Genomic DNA, 27,414 nt, shown 5'->3' with positions numbered 1-27,414 from the left:
TGAGGCAGGTCGTATAATCTCTCTGAGCCTCATTTTTCTTCATCTGTAATATGGGCATAACCTTGTTCTGCCTACTAACCTCAAAGGTCATTGTAAGACAACAGTAAAGCACTGTAGATCACGATAAGCTTAGTATACCCAGAGTTGTCAGGAGGTGCTGAGGGACCCCTGATGGAGAGCCCTGGGCCTGAAATCAGAAATGGCTTCTGTGGCTATGTGGCTTTGGGCAAGTGACCTAGCCTCTCTGAGTCTCCTTTTTCCCTTCTATCAAGTGGGATTAATAATACAGACATCACCGGGTTGCCTCGAGAATCATATCCTGCAGAAAGCATTAGGCACATGGTCAACGCTCAATAAATATTTGCAGAATCTGAATCTCGCTGGGCCAAGCCAAATTCTGCCCCTCTCCATCCGCGGGGCAGGAACAGTAGGCGGTGCCTTCACGCGGAGCAGGTAAGGGAGACGCTCCCGCGGGGCCACTCTGCTCCTGTGCCTCTCCACTCCCCCGCCCTCCTGGCCGTTGCCATGGCCACCAGTTCAGGCCGGGAGCAGTACCGAGGCGTGTTCAAGCCAATCCCCGCCTTTCCAGAGCGTCCATTGGCTGGAGCGGTCACGTGGCTCGCTCTGGCATGCTAATTTATGGTAATTACGCCCACGCCCCTCCTCCTCGGGCCGCGTCCGAGTAGCCAGCAGGGTGCGCGGCGCCGAGCCGAGGGGGCGGGCTGAGGGGCGGCCCCCGGGAGAGAGCGGCCAGGTGGAGGAGGAGCGCGAACGCGACCGCAGGTAACGGGCGGGCGCGTGCGCGCTGAGGCCGGCTCGCCGCGGGCCGGCAGTGCGCGGGGGACACCCGCGGCCGCGTTGCTGGCTTAACCCTTTTGGCACGCAGCTGTCACGGCCGGGTCGGGGCGCGGCGGCTGGGGTGGGCCGCGCGGGGCGGGGCATTGCGGTGGGCACCGGCGGGCAGGCGGCGGGCGGCCTGACCCTGGATCCGCGACATCGGGCCCGCGCGGGGACACGCAGCCCACGCCGGCGGAGCGACTGGCCGCGGCGCGCCGGGGCGAGGACCCAGCCGCCGCGAGGGGTGCAGGGGAGCGGCGGCCGAGGATTTGCGGGAGGCTGCGGGGGACCGGCTGAAGGACGCACACTCGCGCGGTTTCCCCGGGGTCCGAGCCCCATCGGGCCCGCGCATCAGCAGCCAGTGGCCTTGCGGGGCCTGCTACTCCTCTGCGCGCCGGCAGAGTGCGGGGAACCCGGGGTGGGGCCTGACCTCGGCGCCCCCACCTTAACCACTGCATGACAGCCCAGCGCCGACACTTTTGACCCGGAGTCAAGCTGGGGCCCCCTGTGGGACCAAGGCAAGATTGGAGCCTGCGGAGCGCCAATAGAGGGAATTGGGGATTGCCCGGGCTGGGAGGAGAGGGCGATCCCCTAAAGGAATAGCAGGCCCCAAGATTTGCCAGGTTTGGGATGGAGGGATGCCCAAGAGAGGCAATGGCCCCTTGTTTTCTGTGCTGGGTGATGACCTGACACCCGTGGAAAAAGGTCACTGCTGGACACCTGGATCTGGTCGATGTCATGTACAGAAGAAGCGGCTCTTTTGCGTGAGTTCCCAACAAATGTTTTATAAGGCAGGGTTTAAATTCATCTTCTTCTCCATCCCCCCCTCCCCTCCTAGGCCTGCTACAGAAGTGTCTTTTTAATTAACCACTTCGCCCTCCTAGTCCACTAAGACTGGGGGACAGTTTTAGTTTTACAGTGTAATTTAGCTTTCACTAAAATAGAAATGGTAGGATGGGAGAGGTGCCCTGGGAGTTTCTTGGAAGTGGGGGGGGGGGGAACTGTTTTCTATTACCAATAGGGATGAAAAACTGGCTAATGTGACAGTAATATCAATAGAATTTCCTTTATGAATCTAAAGCCATTTCTTTAAATCAACAAACAACATGGTTGTACATGAGAAGTACAAGAAACCAATTTGATTTTTGCAAGTGAAGTACAAATTGCTCTTCCATGTTGCTTTTGATGTCCTTTATCGCACAACGACAAACAATTGCTATATGCCAGGCACTCTGCCATGTCTTGGGGATGCAAAAATGAATCAGATAATTAGGCCTTGTCCTCAAAGAAGTAGTGGGAGAGACGGAAATAAAATTGCCAGTAAAGGTGATAACGGCTGTAATAGATGCATGCATAAAGAGCTGTGAAAGCACAGAGGAGGGAACAATTAGCTATTTGACAGGGCTAGAGAAGGCTTTTCAGAGAAAAACACATTTAAGCAAGATCTTGAAGGATGAGTAGGAGTTTGCCCTGCAGAGAAAATTGGGGAGGACAAGAAGGGCAACCAAAGCAGAGGGAACAGCAAATGAAGTGACTCGGAGTATGGTATGTCTAGGGAATGGTTTAAAGTCTGATGTTCCAATAATAGCAATTGGGAAATCATTGAATTTAACTAGTACAGTCTTTCCTTGGTGTAACTTACTTTTCCCTGACAAGTAAAATTTTACCATTCCAGTTGGGAATAACAAGATTCTAAAAAAAAAAAAAAGAAAAGAAAAAAATTTTTTTTTAAATGACTCAAAAATTTTAATAGTTCTTGGTTTAACCCAGAACCTTGTTTTTATTTTTTATTTTTCTCTGTTAGGTTTTAATATATGGAGATTATTATGTAGTATGTTTTTTCCACTTTCCTGGGACATTTTCTTCTTTCTGGGTTCTGCAACTCCACAGTGCCATTCATCCTGGAATTTCAGAAATGGGGATTATACTGATTATCTACCCTTCCTCCTCCAGAGGGCAAATGCTATCAGGTACAGAAGGTTACTGTATTTTGCTGATGGTTCTAGAAAGAAGAAAAATGTTTGAGGAACAAGTACTTTATTTTATAGGTGCACATTTTGTTACAGCACATGGGTCTGGTGTTTAAATGACTCCCAGTTAGAAAAGTGTTTTAAGCAGTTAGTTAATTCTTCTGGCTCCTTGCATAGATCCCCTAGTAGCCTGTACATCTGAAGTCACCTCCTGCCATGGAATAACTCTGAGGACAACAATAATACTCTTATTATTAAATTTCTTTATTTTTTTCATTCATCTGCATAGGTCAATTAGTAATAGATAGAAAGAACATAGGATGTGTTTAGGAACCCTCCAAACCAAAGTAATATTGAATTAGTTACTTTTATCTATTGCCTTAATCTGTAAGTCTTCGCACTTCCAGAACCGGTTTCTTTAATTAAAACTTTTATATCACAAACATGACTTCTTTCCTTTCTTAATAATGTAACTTTCTAAAAGTAACCTCGAATTTCTAGGTCCCACCACAATTTTCCCTGTTATTCTTCTTCTCCCTACTTTTTCCTCTTCTCAGTCTTTCTGAACCTCACCCCTGGCCTTTGTCACCCATATCTTTCCAAGTAAGGTTTTGTCACACATATCTTTTCAAGTAAGGGTCCAGCATATGGAGATGAGAAATGGGTCATTTATAGAAGCTCCAGGGGAGAGAGGGTCCTAAAAATTGGACATAATGCTTGCCAAGGGCAACCAGAGGCAGCATCACGGAAGGACAAATCTAAACCATACAAAAAAAGGGAAAATATGGGTCACAGCCAGAGAAGGAATGCTAAATATCAAATCTGTGAAGGTCAAATCTGTGAGACCCTGGGAAATTAGTAATAAGATCAGAAGCTGGAAGGATCTGGAACAAGAGAGGATTTGGACTGTAATATGGGTCAAGGCAGGCAGTTCAGGACTGAGGCCATGGATCATGCAAAAATGGTGGAGACCACTGTTATGTGATGCTGGCTTCAAGCAATTTTGCAGAAAAAGCTCCATCTCCTTAATAGGCTATTTCCAGTGCTGCCTTCTTTCTGTTATCCCTCCCTCCTCACTATTGTTCTCTTCTCTTGATCCCAATTTCCACCCATGATTCATTTTTATTTGGCTTCTTTTACTGAAGTGTTAGCTACCAGAGTAGAGACAATCTCGTTCTGCTGCCTAAGCATTCACCTCTATAACTATAAATAGTTCATTTTTACCTCATAAGCCATCAACTAGCCAGCCTATTTTTACCTCCTGATCCTTTGGAAACAAATCAAGGATGAGCCCAGAAGTAGTAAGGCGAACCACATCTCCAACACTCGCCTAATGTTTGAATCAGACAAAGGCCTCTTGGCTTTGCTTAAACCAAAATTAATTTTTTTAATGGATTATGGTGAATTTTTGGTAAATGGCCTGTTTTTAACTATCTTATAGATCTAGCCATTTAAAGAAGGTGACACTGGGGTGATGTGCCTCATGTGTACTGCTAAGAAAACGGGCAGTTCTGTAAGTACTAGAGAATCTTAGGTGGTATTTAAGCAATCTTCTCAATCAGCATATTTGCTGAACACCTGCTTGTGCGGATGCTCTGGGGGAGACAGGGAAATTAGAGAGGTGGTATAGCATGGGAATTATTCTCCCTTAAGCAGGGGTTCAGATCCCATTGCTTGCTATGTGACTTTGGGCAAGTTATTTACTTAAATTTCTTTTTCTGTAATAATGCCACTTGCCTCATATAAATGAGATTACAAATGTGAAGCAGTAATTCAGTAAATTTTCAAAGTGCTAAATATGTGGTACTATAGGCGCTGAGAGGAGAAAAAGGCCATTATGAACTGCGAATATCAGGGAAGGCTTTTTCAGAGACATGGTGAATTTTGTTGCGTAGAGAAAAGGAAGGTGGGAGGAATTTCCAGCAAGGAAAAATAAAGTTCATAAAACACAGGGCCGGAATGTGGAAGAAAGTTTTCAGGGGTTCAGTGATGAAGCTGACCAATCTAGCAAGATGAGAAGATTTAAGTAGAGAAGTTGTAAGATTGGAAGGGTTGGTTGAGGCCAGATTGCAGTAGGCATTGAATGTCAAACTAAGGAGTTAGGACTTTATCCTGTAGACAGATGATGGAAAGTTTGAAGATTGTTAGTTAGGGAAATGTGGGATGATGAAAATAGTATTAGTAGCATTTAGTTTCTCAACAACAATATGGAGAATAAACTTTAGTAAAGAGATAATGGGAATTATACCATCAGTTAGGAGCCCTGATGGTGCAGTGGTTAAGTGCTAGATTGCTAACCAAAAAGTTGACAGTTGAAACCCACCAGTTGCTCCACAGGAGAAAGATGTGGCAGCCTGCTTCCATAAAGATTTATAACCTTGAAAACCCTATAGGGCAGGTCTACTCTGTCCTACAGTGTCACTACGAGTGGAAATCGACTCAATGGCAATGGGTTTATACCATCAATTAGTAGGTTGTTTAAATAGTCTAGGTGTGAAGGGATAAGGAATTGAATTAGGGTGATGGTGGTGAAAATAAGAAGAGATGAGCTCAGTAAGTATTAAACAAAAAAACCCCGTTGCTGTCGAATCAATTCTGACTCATAGTGACTCTATAGGACAGAGCAGAACTGCCCCATAGGGTGTCCAAGACTATAAATCTTTATGGGAGCAGACTGTCACATCTTTCTCCTGTGGAGCGGCTGATGGGTTTGAACCACCAACCTTTCAGTCAGCAGCCAAGCACTTAACCACTGTACCACCAGGGTTCCTTTCAATAAGTATTATAAAGGAAAATAAACTGGACTTTGTGATTGATTGGATGTGGAGGACAAGAGATACGGATGAGTCAAATATAGTCTTGAACAAGGGTGATAGCATTAGCAGAAATAGGATAGACAAAAAGGAAATCTAATTTGGGGGAGAAGAGAAGTATAAGATATCATGAGGTGATACTGGTACTTCTAAGTGGACATGTCCCATGAGCATTTGGAAGTGGGGGGCTAGTGTTCAAAAGAAGTCAGGGAGTCTCATATATAGAAAGTGATAATGTAAGCCGTCAGACTGGCTGGGTTCACCACTGGTGACAGCAATAGAAATGTAGAGCACCATGGACTGTAGCTTGGAGATTGCCCACATTTAGGGAGGTAGGGAGAAGAAATGAGGTCAGAATGGTAGAAAATAAGGAATATCAGAGAAATACAAGAACCATTTAATTTATTTATCCAACAAATTTCACCACCATTTGTTATGTACCTGATAGATGCAAGACCCACTAGACATGTTAGCCACAAAAGTGTAGTGTCACAAACGTCAAGAGAAGAGAGGGCTTCAATCTAGAGGAATTGGTCAGCAGTATAAAAATGTACACAGAGAGTAGGAAATGTCCATTATATTGAGTAAACAGGAGGTCATTAGTAACTTTTTAAAAGTGATAGCTTCAATTTGGGGTGGGGGGGTGGGTTGTGGGGATATTAAAAACCAGATTAGAGAAAATTGTGTGAGAACCTGATAAGAAATGGAGACAGCATGTTGCTCACCTTTTGTATGTTTAGCAATGAAAGGAAGAAGAGAAATAGGAAAGTGCTTAGACAAGGAAGCAGAGTCAAGCGAAAGATTTCCTCTTCCTTATCTGCTTCATTATTTTAGTTGCCTTAAAGTTTCATTTTCTTTCATATCCTGAATAGCAGTTCAGCAATTCATTTCATAAACTTACTGCTTTGATAATTACCTGTACATTTCATGGAACAATGATAGTAATAGCTACCATTTATTAAACGTTCACTGTGTGCTAGACATTGTGCTAAGTGCTTTGCACGCATTCTATTTTTTATACCATTTAATGCTCACAATACAATATTATAACCACACAGTCTCTTGTAAGCATGGAGAGGCTAAGAAATTGCCTAAGATTACATTGCTAATGAATAGCAGAGATGGAATTTGGATCCAGCTCTTACTCTACCAAATACCAAACTGAACTAGTTGCTGTCAAGTTGATTCTAACTCATGGCAACCCCATGTGTGCAGAGGAGAACTTTACTCCATAGAGTTTTCAAGGCTGTCACCTTTCAGAAGCAGATCACCAGGCCTTTCTGCTGAGGTACCTCTGGGTGGATTCGAACCGCCAGCCTCTCAGCTACTACTGAAGCACTTACTCATCTGTACCACCCAGGGTCTCCTGCTCTTACTCTTAACGCTCTTCTAAAGAACCATGATATATTGACCCTGAGATAGGGCCAGTTTCTTGGGCATGTGACCTTTGGATTCTCCCAGGGTCCTGCACATAGAAGGGCTGCCATGCTTGGTTTAATGCTCTGTCGTTGCAATCTTGAAATTCTTAGTAATTTTTTAACAGGAGGCTCTGCATTTTCATTTTGCATTGAGCCCTGCAAATCAAATAGTGAGTAGTCCTAGTTGAAGCTATCGATACTACCCCCTGAAGCTGGGAAAGCAGTCACGCTGTATCCCGTGTTTTTTTTTAAACCCATTGCCATTGAGTCGATTCCAACTCTTAGCGACCCTACAGAACAGAGTAGAACTGCCCCATAAGGTTTCCAAGGAGCAGCTGGTAGATTTGAACTGCCAGCATTTTGGTTAGCAGCCATAGCTCTTAACCACTGTGCTACCAGGGCTCCTTGTTTTGGTTGCATGGCCTGAAGCCCTTGCTGTGTCATGGTACACAATCACATTTTCCTATGGTCCTCTCATTTTGGAGTCTGGTGGTATGAAGGGTAAAGGGGAGACATTTTGAACTTCAAGTAAATACCCAGCCAGTCTGAAAAAAATAGAAACAGGCAAGGAATTATTTACTCAGAGTGACTTCCAGAAACTCATCCATCATATTATGAAGGCATTATTGGATAGAGTTACGGTCCTGATGCTGCTGTCATTTCCAACTTAAATGAGTTCATTTCTATTCCTACTGTAGTCAGATATACCATTTGCTGGTGGGAACCTATGGAGACCATTTTTCAACCTGCTGAAACAGAAATTAGGGTTTAATAGGTATGATATAACTTGTCTGCCCTGATCTTGTGCCTTTTAACCCAGCTGACGTCACTTTTTCGCCCCCATGTACTACCCAGCAGCTTTGGACCATGTAACCTATTTACTGCAATTGTTTAAATGCTTGTGTTCTACTTTTGCCTTTGTTGCCCACTATATTCTTTCATCTACCCACCTCCTGGCCTTTTTCGTATCGTGTCTCATTTTTGGCTTCCTACTTGAAATTGACAACAGATTAAGTCTGTCTGATTTTCATAATTATTGCTCTCTCAAAAACAACTTTTACTCCCCCTCTTGCTCCTCCCACTCCTGGTCTCTCGAGTAGTCATTTGACTAAGTCCTGACACTACTTGGCACTAGCTGACTACTTGATCAAGTCCTAACACCAGACAACCTGGATTCCTTTGTGTTGCTTTCTCCCATTACCTATCTCATTCCTGTTCAGACTGCTTGTTCTCCTCCCAACATGGGCCAAGTGAGTCTGAGAATATGTGAGATTAAAAGTATAAAGAGAGTGCTTGCTTCAGCAGCACATGTACTAAAATTGGAATGATACGGAGATTAGCATGACCCCTGTGCAAGAATAACACACAAAAATATGAAGAAATTTAGAATATAACCTATAGTATACTTCATGAAACAAAGTTTAGACAGCCAGATGTTCTCCATGGTCTCCTATTTGTGCCATTGGTGCAGTCTCCATAAAGACCTGTAGCAGTTTATCTATTGCTGTGTAACAAATTACCCCAAAATGTATCAGCTTAAAACAACAAACATCTCTGTCTTTTAAGACTCAACTCAAGCATTATCTTGACTTGCTTTTAATGAAGCATTTCCTAACTTGCTTTTGATGAATTAGTATCCTTCCTCTCTGATCTTCCTTTGTACTTTACCATCCCTTATTATAGTACTTGCCACAATGTTGGAATTGCTAGGGAGTATGTCTTTTCCATTTTCATATCATCAGTCCCTAAAACCATTCCTTGAAATAGTATAGTAAATGCTCAATAAATGGTTATTGAATGAGCTTTAGAATAGCTGATACACTTATATACTTTTTATTCTTTAGAAAATTTATGTGTACTACAAAGTACCTGGCCTTGTGCCCTGTGGTAAATATACCCTTCTTCATCTCCCCATCTAGAGGCTTATGTACCATTGTTGCTGAAGGTTAAAATGTAAAGAAACCACCATATATATCAGAGATTGCTTGACTTGCCAATTTACCTACTCCAGTAAGGACATGAACTTCTCTCTGTCTGAAGGTCCCTGCTGATCCATACTCTGAGTCTCTAGTCTATAAAATTCAATAAGAAAGGTCAATGTTGGTTCACTATTCAAATATTTGACTATAAATGTTATGAAGGCACAATTTGTGCCTGGCTTATTCTCTGCTAATAAAACAGATTAGTCACAACACCAAGCCCTAGTAGATGCTTAATAAATATTTGGTGAATGAATTAATGAGACTCCATTCTTGATACTCATGTCTCATTCCTGTTATCCAGGTCCTGACCTCTGATCACTCATAATCTTTGGACTGAATTCATCATTTCAGATGACCCAGAATTTTTGTCTTGGTTGTTGACTCTTTCAGTTCCTTATCATAGCTGACCTTTATGAATTTCACTCCCTGCTTATTCAGAACTAGGGTACCTCTTTGTCTCTTATTCTTCCTAACTAATGATATTGGCCAGATGCCCTTCGGAGAATATCCTTTACCTATAGCCAGACATCCAGCATACCATTAAATTTGTTTTAAAATATTTTAACTGAAAAGAATTGCATTCTAATTTCTAAAAAAAAAAAATGGTCAGGCCCTTTAAGAAGCAAGTTTTGGGCAGAACCCAGGGCCTAAAATTTTGTGAGTCTGTTAGACTGATTAACTTTTAAGTGTCAGCAATTCAATGCAAATTAATTTTTATAGCAACCAATGAATCAAAGGAGGGGAAAGAATTGAGTGAGTGTGTAAATATAGTTGCCAGGGAAGCACTTACTGACAGGAGAGAACCTCACAAGGAATTTATACACGCCCAAGGAATGAGTGTAACCTGATCTTTCTCTGTTCTCTTTCTGATGGGGGAATAAAGTGATGTAGGAACCATGGGTACCGAAAATGGTGACTTCAGACTTTTCAGGAGACTTGAAGAGTAAGTTCTCCCCCTTGAAGAGGGGCTGAATAGTAGAGTTCTCCAGACTATTCTAAAGCGTTTCTGAGGAACCCTCTGTAAGCACAGAGCTTCTCTGAATCCATCTCTGAAATATAGTATTCATTCATTCCAAAAAAATTACAAAAACCCATTGCCGTCCAGTCGATTCCAACTCACAGCAACCCTATAGGACAGAGTAGACCTGCCCCATAGAGTTTCCAAGGCTGTGATCTTTATGGAAGCAGAATGCCACATTTTTCTCCCATGATTAATTCATTATTTCCACAAATATTTATTCAGCACTTCCTTTTTTTCTTTTTATTGTACTTTAGGAAGAAGTTTACAGAGCAAATAATTAGCTTCTCATTAAACAGTTAATACACAAATTGTTTTGTGACATTGGTTGCGAACAACGCAAAGTGTCAACACTTTCCCGTTCTCCATCCTGAGTTCCCTGTTTCCATTCCTCTAGTTTTCCTGTCCCCTCCTGCCTTCTTGTCTCTGCTTGTGGGCTGGTGTGCCCATTAGTCTAGCATACACGACTGAACTATGAAGCACGTTCCTTACGTGTGTTATCATTGGCCCTATAGACCTGTCTAATCTTTGGCTCAAGAGTGAACATCAGGAGTGGCTCCAGTACTAAGTTAAAAGTGTGTCCGGGGGCTATACTCGTGATTTCTCCAGTCTCTGTCAGACCAGCAAGCCTGTTTGTTTTTTGTTTTGGGGGGGTTTTTTGGGTGAGTTTTAATTTTGTCCTACATTTTTCTCCCACTCTATCTGGGACCCTCTATTGTGATCCCTGCCAAAGCAGTCGCCAGCACTTAATGTTTCATTGCCTAGAAAGTAATATGATTCTAACAGGCTTATAATTATTTGAAAGTACTGTATCAGACCTAGTGGGTGTTCTTTACATTTTGCTCTAAATTTTTTTGAACATAGAATGATATAGACTTAAAGTATTAAATATTTAATACTTTAAAAAAAACACTATTTCTGTAGAAAAAGCATAAGCACAAGTGTATCTTTGCCATATTCTTAGGTTAGTGGCTCCTGAGGAAAACGTGTGATTGATCCATAGAGCCATACCTTAAGATAGATGTTCATCTTGTGACAGTCTCATCTCAATTGTAGATGTAGTACTTGTGAAGGGAAAATCCACCTCCTTCATGGCTAACATCACAAGAAACAGTTCTTATTTTACCTATAAATGGTGAATTGTTTGAGGTCTAAAATTTGGGCTGTAGAATGCCTTTGGATTGAAATGTAGAGCACTGTCTCACATCTAAGGCCTACCATTCAGAGTCTCTTTTCCCTTTCACTTATTAATTGCTACCTTCTTCTTTAAGTCTTCACACCCTCTGTGCTCCAGTCTTCTCGTATGCAATGGAAATAATTATAGATCTGCCTCAAAGAATTGTAGAATAAAATGAGTTAATACGTGTAAGGTGGCACATAGTAAGCACTATTGTGCTTTACCTTCTATTATTGCCCGTGAGCTCCTAGATCACTAGATTTGATTCCACTTGAAGAGAAAGTTAAAATTTATAGAGCTATAAAAACTTCCCTGTCATTTTGTCATACTCTGGTGGCTTGCATGTTACTGTGATGCCAGAAGCTATGCCACAGACATTTCAGATACCTACAGGGTCACCCATGATAGACAGGGTTCGGCAGAGCTTCCAGACTAAGACAGACTAGAAAAAAGGACCTGAAAAAAAAATGACCAGTGAAAACCTTATGGATAGCAGCAGAACACTGCCTGATAGGGTGCCAGAAGGTGGGCCCCTCAGGTTGGAAGGCACTCAAAATATGGCTGGGAAAGAGCTGCCTCCTCAAAGTAGAGTCAACCTTAAAGACATTGATGGAGTAAAGCTTTTGGGACCTTAATTTGCTTATGTGGTACAACTCAAAATGAGAAGAAACAGCTGCAAACATCCATTAATAATCAGAATGTGGAATGTACAAACTATGAATCTAGGAAAATTGGAAGTCATCAAAAATGAAATGGAATGCATAAAGATCAATATCCTAGGCATGAGTGAGCTGAAATGGACTGGTATTGGCTATTTTGAATTGGACACTCATATGGTCTACTATGCAAGGAATGACAAATTGAAGAGGAATGGCATTGCATTCATCATCTAAAAGAACATTTCAAGATCTGTCCTGAAGTACACCACTGTCAGTAATAGGATAATATCCATATGCCTACAGAGAGACCAGTTAACACATCTGTAATTCAAATTTACACACCAACCACAAAGGCTAAATATGAAGAAATTAAATATTTTTACCAATTTCTGCAGTCTGAAATTGATCAAACATGCAGTCAAGATGCATTGATAATTGTTGGTGATTGGAATGTGAAAGTTGGAAACAAGGAAGAAGGATTGGTAGTTGGAAAATACAGCGTTGGTGATAGAAATGACACTAGAGATCACATGAAAGAATTTTTAAGACCAATGACTTATTCATTGCAAATACCTTTTTTCAACAACATGAAAGACACCTATACATGTGGGCCTCACCAGGATGGAATACATGGCAATCAAATCAACTACATTTGTGGAAAGAGATGATGGAAAACTCAAAATCATCAGTCAGAACAAGACCAGGGGCCCACTGCAGAACAGATCATCAATTGTTCATAAGCAAGTTCAAGTAGAAGCTGAAGAAAATTAGACCAAGTCCACGAGAGCAAAAGTATGGCCTTGAGTATATGCCACCTGAATTTAGAGACCATCTCAAAAATAGATTTAATAACTGGATTAAACCAAAGCAAAGATGTTTCCTGAATAAACTGAATGCTTCAAAGGTCAGTGAAGCAGGGACAGGGGTTTGGGGAACATGGTTTCAGGGGACATCTAAGTCAATTGGCATAATAAAATCTATTAAGAAAACATTCTGCATCCCACTTTGGAGAGTGGTGTCTGAGGTCTTAAATGCTAGCAAGTGGCCATCTAAGATGCATCAATTGGTCTCAACCCACCTGGATCAAAGAAGAATGAAGAACACCAAGAACATAAGATAATAACGAGCCCAAGAGGCAGAAAGGGCTACATGAACCAGAGTCTACATCATCCTGAGACCAGAAGAACTAGATGATGACTGCCCTGACAGGGAACACAACAGAGAACCCCTGAGGGAGCAGGAGAACACTGGGATGCAGACCCCAAATTCTCATAAAAAGACCAGACTTAATGGTCTGACTGAGACTCAAAGGACCCCGGTGATTGTGGCCCCCAGACCTTCTGTTGGCCCAGGACAGGAACCATCCCCGAAGCCAACTCTTCAGAAATGGATTGGACTTGGCAATGGGTTGGAGAGGGATGCTGGTAGGGATGCTGGTGAGGCGTGAGCTACTTGGTTCAGGGGGACACCTGAGCTATGTCGCCATCTCCTGCCTGGAGGTGAGATGGGAGGGTAGAGGGGCTTAGAACCTGGCAAAATGGTCACAAAAAGAGAGAGTGGAAGGAGGGAGCAGGCTGTCTCATGGGGGGGGGGAGAGTAATTGGGAATATGTAGCAAGTTGTATATAAGTTTTTATGTGAGAGACTGACTTGATTTGTAAACTTTCACTTAAAGCACAATAAAAATTATTTAAAAAAAAAAGATTTAATGCATTGAACACTAATAAACAAAAACCAGATGAGTTGTGGAAGGATATCAAGGACATCATATATGAAGACAGCAAAGGGTCATTAAAAAGACAAGAAAGAAAGAAAACACCAAAATGGATGTCAAAAGAGATGCTGAAACTTGCTCTTGAACATAGAATAGCTAAAGCAAATGGAAGAAACAATGAAGTAAAAGAGCTGAACAGAAGGTTTCAAAGGGCGGCTTGAGAAGACAAAGTAAATTATTATAAGGAAATGTACAAAGGCCTGAAGTTAGAAAACCAAAAGGGAAGAACACTGTCAGTATTCCTCAAACTGAAAGAGGTGAAAAAAAAATTCAAGCCTCGAGTTGCAATACTGAAGGAGTCTATGGGCAAAATATTGAATGACACAGAAAGTATCAAAAGAAGATGGAGGAATACACAGAGTCACTGTACCAAAAAGGGTTGGTCAACATTCAACCATTTCAGGATGTAGCATATGATCAGGAACCGATGGTATTGAAGGAAGAAGTCTAAGCTGCATTGAAGGCATTGCCGAAAAACAAGGCTGCAGGAATGGACGGAATACCAACTGAGATGTTTCACCAAATGGATGCATTGCTTGAAGCACTCACTCATCTATGCCAAGAAATTTGGAAGACAGCTACCTGGCCAAGTAACTGGAAGAGATCCATATTTGTGCCCATTCCAAAGAAAGGTGATCCAGCAGAATGCAGAAGTTATCAAACAATATCGTTAATATAACAGGCAAGTAAAATTTTGCTGAAGATAATTCAAAAATGGTTGCAGCAGTACATAACAGGGAACTGCTTGAAATTCAAGCCGGATTCAGAAGAGGATATGGAATGGGGGATATCATTGCTGATGTCGGATGGATCTTGCCTGAAAGCAGAGAATACCAGAAAGATGTTTACCTGTGTTTCATTGACTATGCAAAGGCATTTGACTGTATGGATCATAACAAATTATGGATAACATTGCAAAGAATGGGAATTCCAGAACACTTAATTGCGCTTATGTGGAATCTGTACATAGGCCAAGAAGCAGTCTTGTTCCAACAGAAGAAGGGGATACTGCGTGGTATAAAACCAGGAAAGGTACGTGTCAGTGTTGTACCCTTTCACCATATTTATTCAATCTGTATTCTGAGCAAATAATCTGAGAAATTAGACTATATGAAGAAGAATGGGGCATCAGGATTGGAGAAAGACTTATTAACAACCTGTGTTATGCAGATGATACAACCTTGCTTGCTGAAAGTGAAGAGGACTTGAAGCACTTACTGATGAAGATCAAAGACCACAGCCTTCGGTATGGATTACACCTCAACATAAAGAAAAAAAAAGTCCTCACAACTGGACCAATAAACAACATCATGATAAATGGAGAAAATGTTGAAGTTGTCAAGAATTTCATTTTACTTGGATCCCCAATCAATGCCTATTGAAAGCAGCAGTCAAGAAATCAAACGATGTATATCATATTGGGTAAATCTGCTGCAAAAGACCTCATTAAAGTGTTAAAAAGCAAAGATGTCACTTTGATGACTAAGGTGTGCCTAACCCAAGCCATGGTATTTTCAATCACCTCATATGCATGCGAAGGCTGGACAATGGATAAGGAAAACCAAAGAAGAATTGACACCTTTGAGTTATGGTGCTGGCGAATATATTGAATATACCGTGGACTGCTAAAAAAAAAACAAATCTGTCTTGGAAGAAATACAGCCATAAAGCTCCTTAGAAGTGAGGATAGTGAGACTTCATCTCAGTACTTTAGACATGTTATCAGGAGGGACCAGTCCCTGAAGGACATTATGCTTCGTAAAGTAGAGGGACAGTGAAAAAGAGGAAGATCCTTGGTTAAATGGATTGACAGAGTGGCTGCCACAATGGGCTCAAACATAGCAACAATTGTGAGGATGGCACAGGACTGGGCGGCATTTTGTTCTGTTCTAACCAACTCGACGGCACCTGCCAACAACAGCAACAATGGTAACTTCCCTAAAGTTGTACAGTAAGCTTGGGGCTCAGATTACTTCATCCTTAATTTATCACTGAAATTTTCCATTCCACTTAGCAGGAGATGGAGAGAAAATTGAAATTAGAGTAAGAAGAAGGAACTTGGCTTTTGGAGCATTTTGAAATAGGGATTACTTCGTAAAAGATGCTGATGCTAAAGCATATGAAAATAAAATTGCTTCCTCAAAGGCCAAGTGAGTGTGAGCAATAGATGGGAATAATAAACCAAAAAACCAAACCCATTGCCGTCTACTTGATTCCCACTTATAACGGCCTTATAGGACAGGGTAGAACTGTGCTGTAGCATTTCCGAGGAGTGGCTGGTGGATTTGAACTGCTGACCTTTTTGTTAGCAGCTGTAGCATGCCGTAGCTCTTAACAACCGTGCCACCAGGGCCCCTTGTTCATGATAGCAAGGGACAGTTTGGGGGGAGTATTGTAGCTGTCATCCATGACAAAACCTTCAAATTATAGGGATGTATCTATCTGTCCATCCCTGTCTTTTAGTATCCTGCTGTGTCTTATGCACCCAACTATTTAATATTTAGATCTATTTTTGGCTTTTACAACCTAGCCATTCATTCAACAAACATTTTTTAATCTTCCGTACTCCATCCACGCTAGTTGCTGGGTATACAAAAATGAATAGAATACAATCCTTGCACCCCTGAGCCTTCTAAAGAAATACAGACTTGGAAACATTAGTGGCACTATAATTAGTACCATAATGGAAGTATGAACAAAATGTTTTCAAAGCATAGAGGAGGGATCACTCTGCTTAGAAATGTCAGGAAAAGTATTCTGGAAAAAGTGGCATTTGAGATGACGATTAAAGAATAAAGAGGAACATCTTGGGCAGGCAGTGCATCCCAGACAGAAGGAGCAGTGTGTGCAAAGGTGAGGTGTCTGTGTGTTTAATAGAGAGAGCATAGTATATTTGGGAAGGTCCAAATAATCTGGACATAACATATGAATAGGGTAGTGACAGAAATGAGGCTGAAAATACCCTGGGGTCAATTCACAAAAGGCTTGTTTGCCATGGTAAGGAATTTGGACTTATGCTGGAGGCCGTGGGGAGTTACTGAAGCACTTTAGAAGTAACGTGATCAGATCTGCCTTTTGGAAAGATCTCATCAGCAGTGTGGAAGGTGATCCCAGAGAAAGAATCATATACTTAGAAGCGAGTCTCTAATCCAAATTCCTGTATGTTGTTGTGTACCATCAAGTCAATTCCAACTCATAGTGACCCTATAAGACAGAGTAGAACTGCCCCATAGGGTTTCCCAGGCTGTAATCTTTACAGGAAGAAGCCCTGGTGGCACAATAGTTATGTGCTCTGCTATAGCGGTTCAAACCCACCCAGCGGCTCCGTGGGAGAAAAGACCTAGTGATCTCCTTCCATAAAGATTACAGCCTAGAAAACCATATGGGGCAGTTCTGTTCTGTCACATCAGGTCACTAGGAGTCAGAAATTGATTCAACAGCACCTAACAACACAACAGCAGTTTACAGGAGCAGTCGCCAGATCTTTTCTCCTGAGGAGCAGCTGGTAGGTTCTAACCACCAACCTTTTGGTTAGCAGCCAAGCGCTTAACCATTGCACCACCAGGGCTCCCTTACTTCTCATATACTGCCAGTATTTTTTTTCTTTTTTTAAAAATAATTTTTATCATGCTTTAAGTGAAAGTTTACAAATCAAGTCAGTCTCTCACACAAAAACCCATATACACCTTGCTACACACTCCCAATTACTCTCCCCCTAATGAGACAGCTCGCTGCCTCCCTCCACTCTCTCCTTTCGTGTCCTTTTCGCCAGCTTCTAACCCCCTCCACCCTCTCATCTCCCCTCCAGGCAGGAGATGCCAACATAGTCTCAAGTGTCCACCTGATCCAAGAAGCTCACTTCTCACCAGCATCCCTCTCCAGCCCATTGTCCAGTCCAATCCATGACTGAAGAGTTGGCTTCGGGAATGGTTCCTGTCCTGGGGCAACAGACGGTCTGGGGGCCATGACCACCAGGGTCCTTCTAGTCTCAGTCAGACCATTAAGTCTGGTCTTATGAGAATTTGGAGTCTGCATCCCGCTGCTGTCCTGCTCCCTCAGGGACTCTCTGTTGTGTTCCCTGTCAGGGCAGTCATCGGTTGTAGCTGGGCGCCATCTAGTTCTTCTGGTCTCAGGATGATGTAGTCGCTGGTTCATGTGGCCCTTTCTGTCTCTTGGGCTCGTAATCATCTTGTGTCCTTGATGTTCTTCATTCTCCTTTGATCCAGGTCTTTGAAACCTATTGATGCATCTTAGATAGCTGCTTGCTAGTGCTTAAGACCCCAGATGCCACTCTTCAAAGTGGGATGCAGAATGTTTTCTTAATAGATTTTATTATGCCAATTGACTTAGGTGTCCCCTGAAACCATGGTCCCGAGACCCCTGCCCCTGCTATGCTGGCCTTCGAAGCATTCAGTTTATACAGGAAACTTCTTTGCTTTTGGTTTAGTCCAATTGTGCTGACCTCCCCTGTATTGTATGTTGTGTTTCCCTTCACCGAAAGTAGTTCTTATCTACTATCTAATTAGTGAATACCCCTCTCCCCCCTTCTCGTAACCACAAAAGAATGTTTTCTTCTCAGTTTAAACTATTTCTCAAGTTCTTATAATAGTGGTCTTATACAATATTTGTCCTTTTGCAACTACTGCCAGTATTTTTACTATTGAATATGTTTATTTGTTTACTCGACCCACATTTATTGATGACATGTAGGGCACTGGGTGAACTGCTAGAAGAGAGAACACACTATCCATATCTTGGAGTTGTTTGCATTTGTTGTTTCATTTGCCTTCAAACAAGAACTTTCTTGAACCTTGAGCTTTCCTTATCAATCCTCTACTTTATCTTACTCCCAGTTTTGGTGTTCCGGTACATAAAAGTGAGCTAGTTTGTATTTCTTTGTCTGTACTCTTCATGATTTTACTGTCCCTACTCATAGCTGCTTCCTCTCAGCCTTCATAGCACTGAAGTTCTAACAATTTAATAAATTCTTTTTTAGACTTCCACTATTTAAATTCAAATTCAATTTTCTCTTTTGTTTCCCTAAAACTTCAAGTACTCTATGTTAGCCCTTTTAGTTACTGATTAAACTCTTTGGGCCCTACTTTTTTTTTCTTTCTTAGCATACAAAGTCCTTATTTTCTTGATTCTTCCTTTCCTGTTTCCTCAGGGATATACATGCCAGAACTAGAGACTGCATTATTTTCTTTGTTTTTTCTATTTGATGTTAGTGCCTTTCACCCATGAGGGCATAGTCTGTAAAGGAAAAACTCCTGCACACCTGAAAATAAAAAATTAGAGATAAGACAATAGTGAAATAGAAAATATGGAGTTTTATTAAAAATAATAGTACTTATTACATAATAATTATTAAACTCAAAATTCACTGCCGTCGAGTCGATTCCAACTCATAGTGACCCTACAGGACAGAGTAGAACTGCCCCGTAGAGTTTCCAACGAGCACCTGGTGGATTCAAACTGCTGACCTTTTGGTTAGCAGCCATAGCACTTAACCACTACACCACCAGGGTTTCCCTAATAATTATTATGATTACAATTTATTGAGACTTGCTATATATGCTAATTGCAATACTAGGGCAATACATGTGTTCTTATGTAACCCTCACAGCAAGCCTGTGAGATAGGTACTGTATCAAGGAAATCTCGGTTTCCCTTCCCTGGTCAGTTCAGATCCCAGCTACTCCACAAAGTCCTTTTTCTCTCATCCCTGTACACCTGGGGGCTAGGTCAGCAGGCACCAGCCCCTTCTCTCTCCCATCCCCATTTACCCAGGTTAGATCAGTGGCCATCAGCCCCTTCCCTGTTTCTTAGGTTCAATAATCCCTTGCAACGATTCACAAACTCCAGCGAAAGGGCTATCTTTAATCTACAAGGAAAAAGGATACGAACACATACAGTGATGTGGGGGGACGGGGAGAGTCTTCATGCAGAGCCTCCATGTCCCCAGAGGGCACACTTACCCTCCCAAGTGCAGACGTTTATTCTCTCCACCCAGGAAGCTTCCATGAGTGTCCATCTTTCAAGGCCTTTTATTGGCCTCACCATGTGGCCACGATAGATTACATCATACTTCTTAAGGCTTAGCCAGCATCGGTCTCCCAGGTGATCCTTTTTAGTCTGGTCAGCTCCCATTCATTGACCTCAGGTGTGGTCAGGCTAGCAGGAACCAGGACCAAAGGCCAAATTGTTTGTCACAAGGGGCTCCATACTTCATAGGTACTCTTATTATTCCCATTTTACAGATGAAGAAAATAAGCTCAAGGAGGTGAAATAACTTGTTCAAGATCATCTCACTGATATATTATATAACCAGGATTCAAACTCAGGCCTTACTCCAGAGCTGAAGTTCTCACCACTGTGTAAAACGGGGTGTATATTCAGAGTCTTGATGCAAGTAAACGTGAGCTACTTTTTCAAGCTAAATTTAGACATAACCAGAGTTCTGGTGGCACAGTGGTTAAGAGCTATAGCTGCTAACCAAAAGGTCAGCAGTTCGAATCCACAGCCACTCCTTGGAAACTCTTTGGGGCAGTTCTACTCTGTTCTGTGGGGTCGCTATGAGTTGAAATCGCCTCGATGGCAACAGGTTTGGTTTGGTTTGGTTTTTAGTCATAACTGATACCATCAAATCTAATCTCTTCCAATTTTCCTGATTCTTACTAGTGATCATCGTAAGCAGTTTTATTTGTATCACAAGAAGGCCTGGTAAGGCTTTGAGAAATACTTCCCCCCCAAAGTTTGTGATGTTGTTATAACTTTACAGATTTGAGTTTGCATGTTAGCCCAGTAGAGGTGTTTTAGTTCATTGTAAATGCTGTCTTACAGTTTTGGGACCTCCCTCCAGGTGAATGGACTGTCCCTTAGAATATGTTACCAGTACTAATGGATTTGTTGTACAGACAGCTAAGTAACTTTTTTTTTAAGTGTGATTTACGTTGTGATTCCGCACTAAATCTACCTACCCCAGTGATGAGTGTAGTAGGATGAATAATGGATAGCAGCTCCTTGTCCCTAAACCTGTAAATGTTGTCTTTTAAGGAAAGAGGGTCTTTGCAGGTGTGATTAAGAATCTTGGCATAGGGAGATTATTATCCTGGATTATCTGGATGGGCCCTAAATCCAATCACAAGTATCCCTATATGAGAGAGGCAGAGGGAGATTTGACACACGCACAGAGAACAGGAAGAGACAGTAGTATGACCATGAAAGTAGAGATTGGAGTGATGTGGCCACAGGCAAAGGAATGTTGGCAGCCACCAGAAACTGGAAGAGGCAAGGAACTGTGCCCTTATCTGGGTGGGCCCTAAATCCAATCACAAGTGTCCCTATAAGAGAGAGGGAGAGGGAGATTTGACAAACACACACACACACACACACAGAACAGGAAGAGACAGCAGTATGACCACAAAAGTAGATTGGAGTGATGTGGCCACAGGCAAAGGAATGTTGGCAGCCACCAGAAACTGGAAAAAGCAAGGAACCGTGCACCTGCCAACACCTTGATTTCAGCCCATTGAAACTGATGTTGAATTTCTGACCTCCAGAACTGTGAGAGGATAAATTTCTCTTGTTGTAAGACATTGAGTTTCATGGTAATTTGTTATGGCACCATACAAAACTAATACAATGAGGATAGTCACTTCTTGTACGGCTTAGTACATTTTGAAGACAAATATCATGACTTAATAAAGATAACAACCTACTAATATGACATGTCTAATAATAAGAATTGCAACAAACCCCAGTGTAGTGTTTACTTTGTGTCAGGCACTGTTATAACCATTTTAAATGTACTAACTCATTTAATGCTCATAATAATCATATGAGGGAGGTTCTATTATTATCCTCATTTATAGTTGGGAAGACTGAAGCACAGAGAAGTTAGGTAACTTGGCCAAAGTTATGTAACTAGTAAGTAGTGGGGCCAGAATCTGAACTCAGGCAATCTGGCTCCAAAAGTACATACTATTAAACGCTGTGCCCTATGGGCTTTGTACTTAGTAGGCATTCAACAAAGGACAATGTGACATTGTCTAAAGTCTTTTCAGATCTCTAGCCTCTTCTTCTCCACGTTTTCTGATGTGTTCTTTGTTTGTCTTCCTCCATTAGGTATCCTTTGCCTTTAGTATCTGTTCTTTTTTGTGTAATATTGTAATATCCTTGACTGCTTTTGGTATTAGGGTAATTCTGGCCTCATAAAAGTTGTAGGTAGGCAAGAGTTTACCGTTTTTCTGTTTTCTGAGTTTATACGGCATTGGTACTATTTCTTTCTTAAATGTTTAGTAGAATTCATCAGTTAAGCCATCTAGGCCTGGAGTTTTCTTTGTGGGAAGAATTTAAACCAAAAATTCATTTTCTTTAGTAGATATAAGGCTGTACAGGTCATCTGTATTTTCTTGAGTGAGCTCTGATAGTTTGTGTCTTTCAAGGCATTTGTCTATTTCATCTACGTTTAATTTATTGGCATAAATTTGTTCACAATATTATGTGTATTATCCTTTTAATGCTTGCAGAATCTCTTTCACTTCATTTTGGTGATTTGTGTCTTCTCTGTCTCTCTCTCTTTTTTTTTTTTTTTTAGTCTGCTCAGTACGGCTAGAGGCTTATCAGTTTTATTGATCTTTCCAAAGAGCCATCTTTCCATTTTATTGATTTTTCTATATGGTTTTTATGTTTTCTATTTCATTTATTTCCACTCTCATCTTTATTATTGCTTTCCTTTTACTTACTTTCCTTGAATTTGATCTTATTTTTCTAGCTTCTTAAGGGTAGAAGCTGAGGTCATGAAGTTAAGACTGTTCTTTTATAATATAAGGGTTTCCAATCCATTGCTGCCGAGTCGATTCTGACTCATAGTGACCCTATAGGACAGAGTAGAACTGCCTAGTGCTATAAATTTTCCCCAAAGTACTGCTTTAGCCATATCCCACAAATTTTGATATCTATCTTTTAATATGTAATGTTTTTTTTTATTTCATTCAGTTCAAAGTATTTCCTAATTTCCCTTGTGGGTTTTTCCTTTTACCCATAAGTTATTTAGAAGTGTGTTGTTTAGTTTCCAAATACTCGGAAATTTTCCCAAAGCTTTCTGTTATTGATTTCAAGTTTAATTCTGTTGTGGTCATAGGCTATGCTTTGTATGATTTCATTTCTTTTAAATTTATTGAAACTCATTTTATGATCCAGAATATGGTTCATCTTGGTAAATGTTCCATACGTACTTGAAAAGAATGTGTATTCTGTTGTCCTTGGGTGGAATGTTCTATATATCTAAATCAGGTTGGTAGGGTCATGCAAGTCTTTTATATCTTTATTGATTTTTCTGTCACTTGTTCAATCAATTATTAAGAGAGGAGTATTGAATTCTGTAACTATAGTTGTAAATTTGTCTTTTCCTCCTTTTAGTTCTATCAGGTTTTGCTTTATGTGTTTTAAAACTCTGTTAGTAGTAACAGACATATTTAGGATTGTTATGTCCTCTTGATGAATTGACCCCTTTATCACTATGAAATGATTCTCTTTTTTGTACCCAGTAACATTCTTTGTTCTGAAGCTACTTTGCCTAATATTGATGTAGTCACTACAATTTTCTTTGGTTATTGTTCGCATGGTATATCCTTTTTATTCCTTTACTTTTAACCTGTATGTGTTGTTATTTTTAAAGTGAGTTTCTTATAAGAAGCATATAATTGGGCCTTGCTTTTTAATCCACTATCCCAATTTCTGCCTTTTAATTGGGATGTTAAAACAATTTACATTTATTATAATTATTGATATGATTGGGTTTAAATCAACCATGTTGCTATTTGTTTTATATCTGTTCCATCTGTTCTTTGTTCCTTTTGTTGCCTGATTTTGGATTATTTGAGTTTCTTATTTATGACTCCACTTTATCTTCATTATTGGCTTATTGCCTCTATATCTTTTTTTAGTGGTTGTCTTAGCATCGATAATATACGTATTTAACTTATCTCCGTCTGTCTTCAAATAGTATTTTACGGCTTTGAGTATAGTATAAGCATTTTTTAAATATATGCTTCCCCTCCATATATCTCTCCCCTCTTGTCCTTTGTGCTACTGTTATAAAAATATATTTTATTTAATATATTGTTATTATTCTTGCTTTAGTCAATTAAATTTTTAAATAGTCAATTAAATTTTTCTTATTTAGAAATAAGAAAAAAATGCCTTATATTTACCCAGCTATTTACCATTTCACATTCTTTTTATTCCTTTGTGTTTCTGATTGCTATCTATTTCCTTCAGTTTAAAGAATTTCCTTTAACATTTTTGGTAGTGCAGGTATGCTGGCAATGAGTTTTTCATTTTTGACAGATAGTTTACTGAGTAAAGAATTCTAGGTTGACAGTTTTTTTCTTCCTGTACTTTCAGTATTTTTTCTTCCAGTCTATTCATTGCTTTCTAGATTGCATAGCGTATCATAAGAAATCTGCTGAATTTTTAAAATCTCTGATCCTCTGTTCATAATTTGTCTCCCCCCCCCCCCCGGATGCTTTTAAGATTTTCTTTTTATTGCTTCAAAAATTTGGTAATGACCCTTACAGTTGTTTTATGTTTATTCTGCTTGGAGTTGGGCTTCTTGGATCTATGGGTTTATAGTTTTTATCAAATTTGGAAATTTTTTAGCCATTATTTCTTCAAATATTTTTTCTGTCCCACTCTTTCCCAGGTCTCTTTTCCTTCTGGAACTCCAATCTCATGAATGTTAGGATTCTTGATATTGTTCCACTGGTCACTAATGATCTGTTCGTGTTTATTCAGTCTCCTATTTGTGCTTCATCTTGGATAGATTCTGTTGCTGATTTTCAAGTTCACTGATCTTTTCTTCTGAAGTTTCTAATCTCCTGTTAATCCTATCTAGTCCGTTTTTCATTCTAGCTGTTGTCTTTTCATTTTAGAAGTTAAAGTTAGGTCTTTGTTATAGCTTCCATTTCTCTTGTCATCATGCTCATATTTTCCTCTACTTTCTTGAACATGTGGAGCATGTTTATTTAAGGTATTTTAATGTCCTTGTCTAGGAGTCTCTGGGTGGTGCAAGTGGTTATGTACTCAACTGAGTCAGAACCAACTCACTTGCAACTAACAAAAACAAATGTTTTTGTCTGCTAGTTCTTTTACCTCTGTCTACCTGGGTGTGTTTTATTTATTTTCTCATCATTAAAGGTCATATTTTCCAATTTCTTTGCATGCCTGGTAATTAACATTTTTTTGTTAGAGTATGTATAACCAAAAAAATGCCATTTCAACCATTTTTAAGTATACAGTTCAATGACATTATGTTCACCATGCTGTACAACCATCACCACTATCCATTTCCAAAAATTTTTCATCATCCCAAACAGGAACTTGGTACACTTTAAGTAATAGCTCCTCATTCTCCTCGCCCCCCAGTCCCTGGTAACCATTAATAAACTTTTGTCTTTATGCATTTGCCTATTGTGGATATTTCATATAAGTGGAACCATGCAACTGTTGTCATACTGAGTCTGACTTATGTCACTCAGCATAATGTTTTCAAGGTTCATACATATTGTACCACGTATAGAACATCACTCCTTTTTATGGCTGAGTAATATTCCATTGTATGTATATACTGCATTTTGTTTATCTATTCATCTGATGATAGACACTTGAGTTGTTTCCACCTTTTGGCTACTGTGAACAATGTTGTAATGAACATTAGTGTACAAGTATCTGTTTGAGTCCTTGCTTTCAAGTCTTTTGGATATATACCTAGTAGTGGAATTGCTGGGTCATATGGTAGTTCTGGTGTTTAACTTTTTGAGCAAGTGCCAAACTGTTTTCCACAATGGCTGTACCATTTTATGTTCCCACCAGCAATGCACAAGGGTCCCAATTTCTCCACATCTTTGCCAATATTTGTTATTTTCCTTTTTTTTTTTTTTTTTTATACTAGCCATCCTATTGAGGGTGCGCCTGGTAATTTTTGACTGCATGCTTGATATTGTTATTTTCTGGTCATGGTTGCTAGATTTTGTTGTATTCCTTTAATTGGTGCTAGCTTTCATTTTTAGAATACAGTTAAGTTACCTAGAATTAGTTTGATCATTTCAAGATTGCTTTCAAGGTTTGTTATAGTGAGTCCAAAGAAGCCTTTAGTCTAGGACTAATCTAGCCCTACTACTATGGCAATACCCTTCTAAGGATTCTATCTAATTCCCTGTGTATTACAGGGTCTTTCTACTCTGATGTGAACACAAACGATTTCTAGCCCTGTGTGGACTCTGTAAATTCTTCTGACTACCATTTTCTAGTAGTCAGTCTTAAGTAGTTTCCTCTCACACATGTGCGTATCAGTACAGAACCAAAGACTCCAGGCAGAATTGTCTGTAGAACTCCAGAGTTCTCATTCATATTTATTCTCACTCTCCTCTCTATCTCTCACACACATACACACACAAATTCTAGCTGCTTTTCCCTCCTAGATCTCTAAACTCAGGCTCCTAGGCTCAGTGAGATCACTGGGCTCTGTTCGGGTTTCCCTCCTTGCACTGCATCCTGGAAACTGCCTCCAGGCAGTAAGTTGGTACAATAATAGGCTTACTTTGTTTCTTTTTCTCAGAGATCACAGGCCTGTGTTGTCTGTCAGCCAATGTCTGAAAACCATTTTTTTCACATATTTTACCTGGTTTTTTAGTTGTTTAGGGCAGGAAGGTAAATCTGGTCTTTGTTTCTTCAGCTTCTAAGAGGGAGTCTCTAACATTTTTTCTAGGGACTTTACATGTTGACACTAGATTTCTTTCTTTAAAGAAACTCTGTCATCTTCAGACATGGCTTTTGAATAGTTAGAAGTAGATCTGTGTTTAAAGTAACAAAATCATACATTTAGAGGGTCAATGAAAGAGAGGAAGAACCTTGATGAGATGAATTGACACAGTGGCTGCAATGATTGGCTCAAGCATAGCAACAATTGTGAGGATGATGTAGGACCAGGCAATGTTTCATTCTGTTGTATATGGGGTGGCTATGGGTTGGAACCAACTCAATGGCACCTAACAATAACAATAACAAAGATAAATCAAAATAGGATTTAGGAGATTTAGATCTTGACCACATTGCTATTATCATGTGATTAGAGACTAATTCATTGTTACTATAATGACAGGGGATCAAAAAGGAATTTCAAAACAGGGCCAAGGGAGACCCAACTGATTAACTGAGGTACCATGGTTGTACAGTTTATTAGTGCTGTAGCCAGTTACTGAGTCTTGGCTATCAGCCCTTTAACTGCTCTGCTGTCTATTTAAATAATGTCTTTGTCAGTGGTCTTCAGTGTTTAAGTGTTTATTTTGGTGACTCATTCCAATATTCAAACAAGGAGTAAAACACTCAGAACCATTGAGACAAAGATCAAAACAATATTGAGAAGATTGGACAAAGTAAATACAGTGTTTGAACTCTGGAAGCCTCCACCAACTACTGACTTCTCACGCTAGAATTAATATTTTTCTCAAAGTCCTTGCTGGCCACTCTGAAAATAAGTGAGGCCAATTACAACAATCTGTCCTTAGGGTAAGTTATGTGATTTAGTAAAGCAACCTCAGCTATTAACATTTTGCGTGTGTGTGTGAGAGAGAGAGAGAGAACACATGTGCAAGTATGCATGCCCACATACTTACTTAGCATCTCGTATGGGGTCCCCGTGAATAAGAATCAACTCAACAGCAACCGATATGTGCCAATCATCTCATTTAACCCTCATAATAA

General features: G+C 40.4%; 1 non-coding gene across 1 annotated transcript; it reads left to right on the top strand.

Annotated features, from left to right (window-relative positions):
* The first annotated feature begins 8,327 nt into the window (after positions 1 to 8,327).
* LOC126074131 (U6 spliceosomal RNA) lies at positions 8,328 to 8,431 on the top strand. The gene has a single exon (XR_007516938.1). It is a non-coding gene; the product is annotated as a U6 spliceosomal RNA (small nuclear RNA).
* Positions 8,432 to 27,414: the final 18,983 nt, after the last annotated feature.

Source organism: Elephas maximus, chromosome 3 (assembly GCF_024166365.1).
Source record: "Elephas maximus indicus isolate mEleMax1 chromosome 3, mEleMax1 primary haplotype, whole genome shotgun sequence".
NCBI lineage: Eukaryota > Metazoa > Chordata > Mammalia > Proboscidea > Elephantidae > Elephas > Elephas maximus.
The sequence above is the reverse complement of the archived record's forward strand: the minus strand, read 5'-3'. Positions and strand labels throughout refer to the sequence as shown.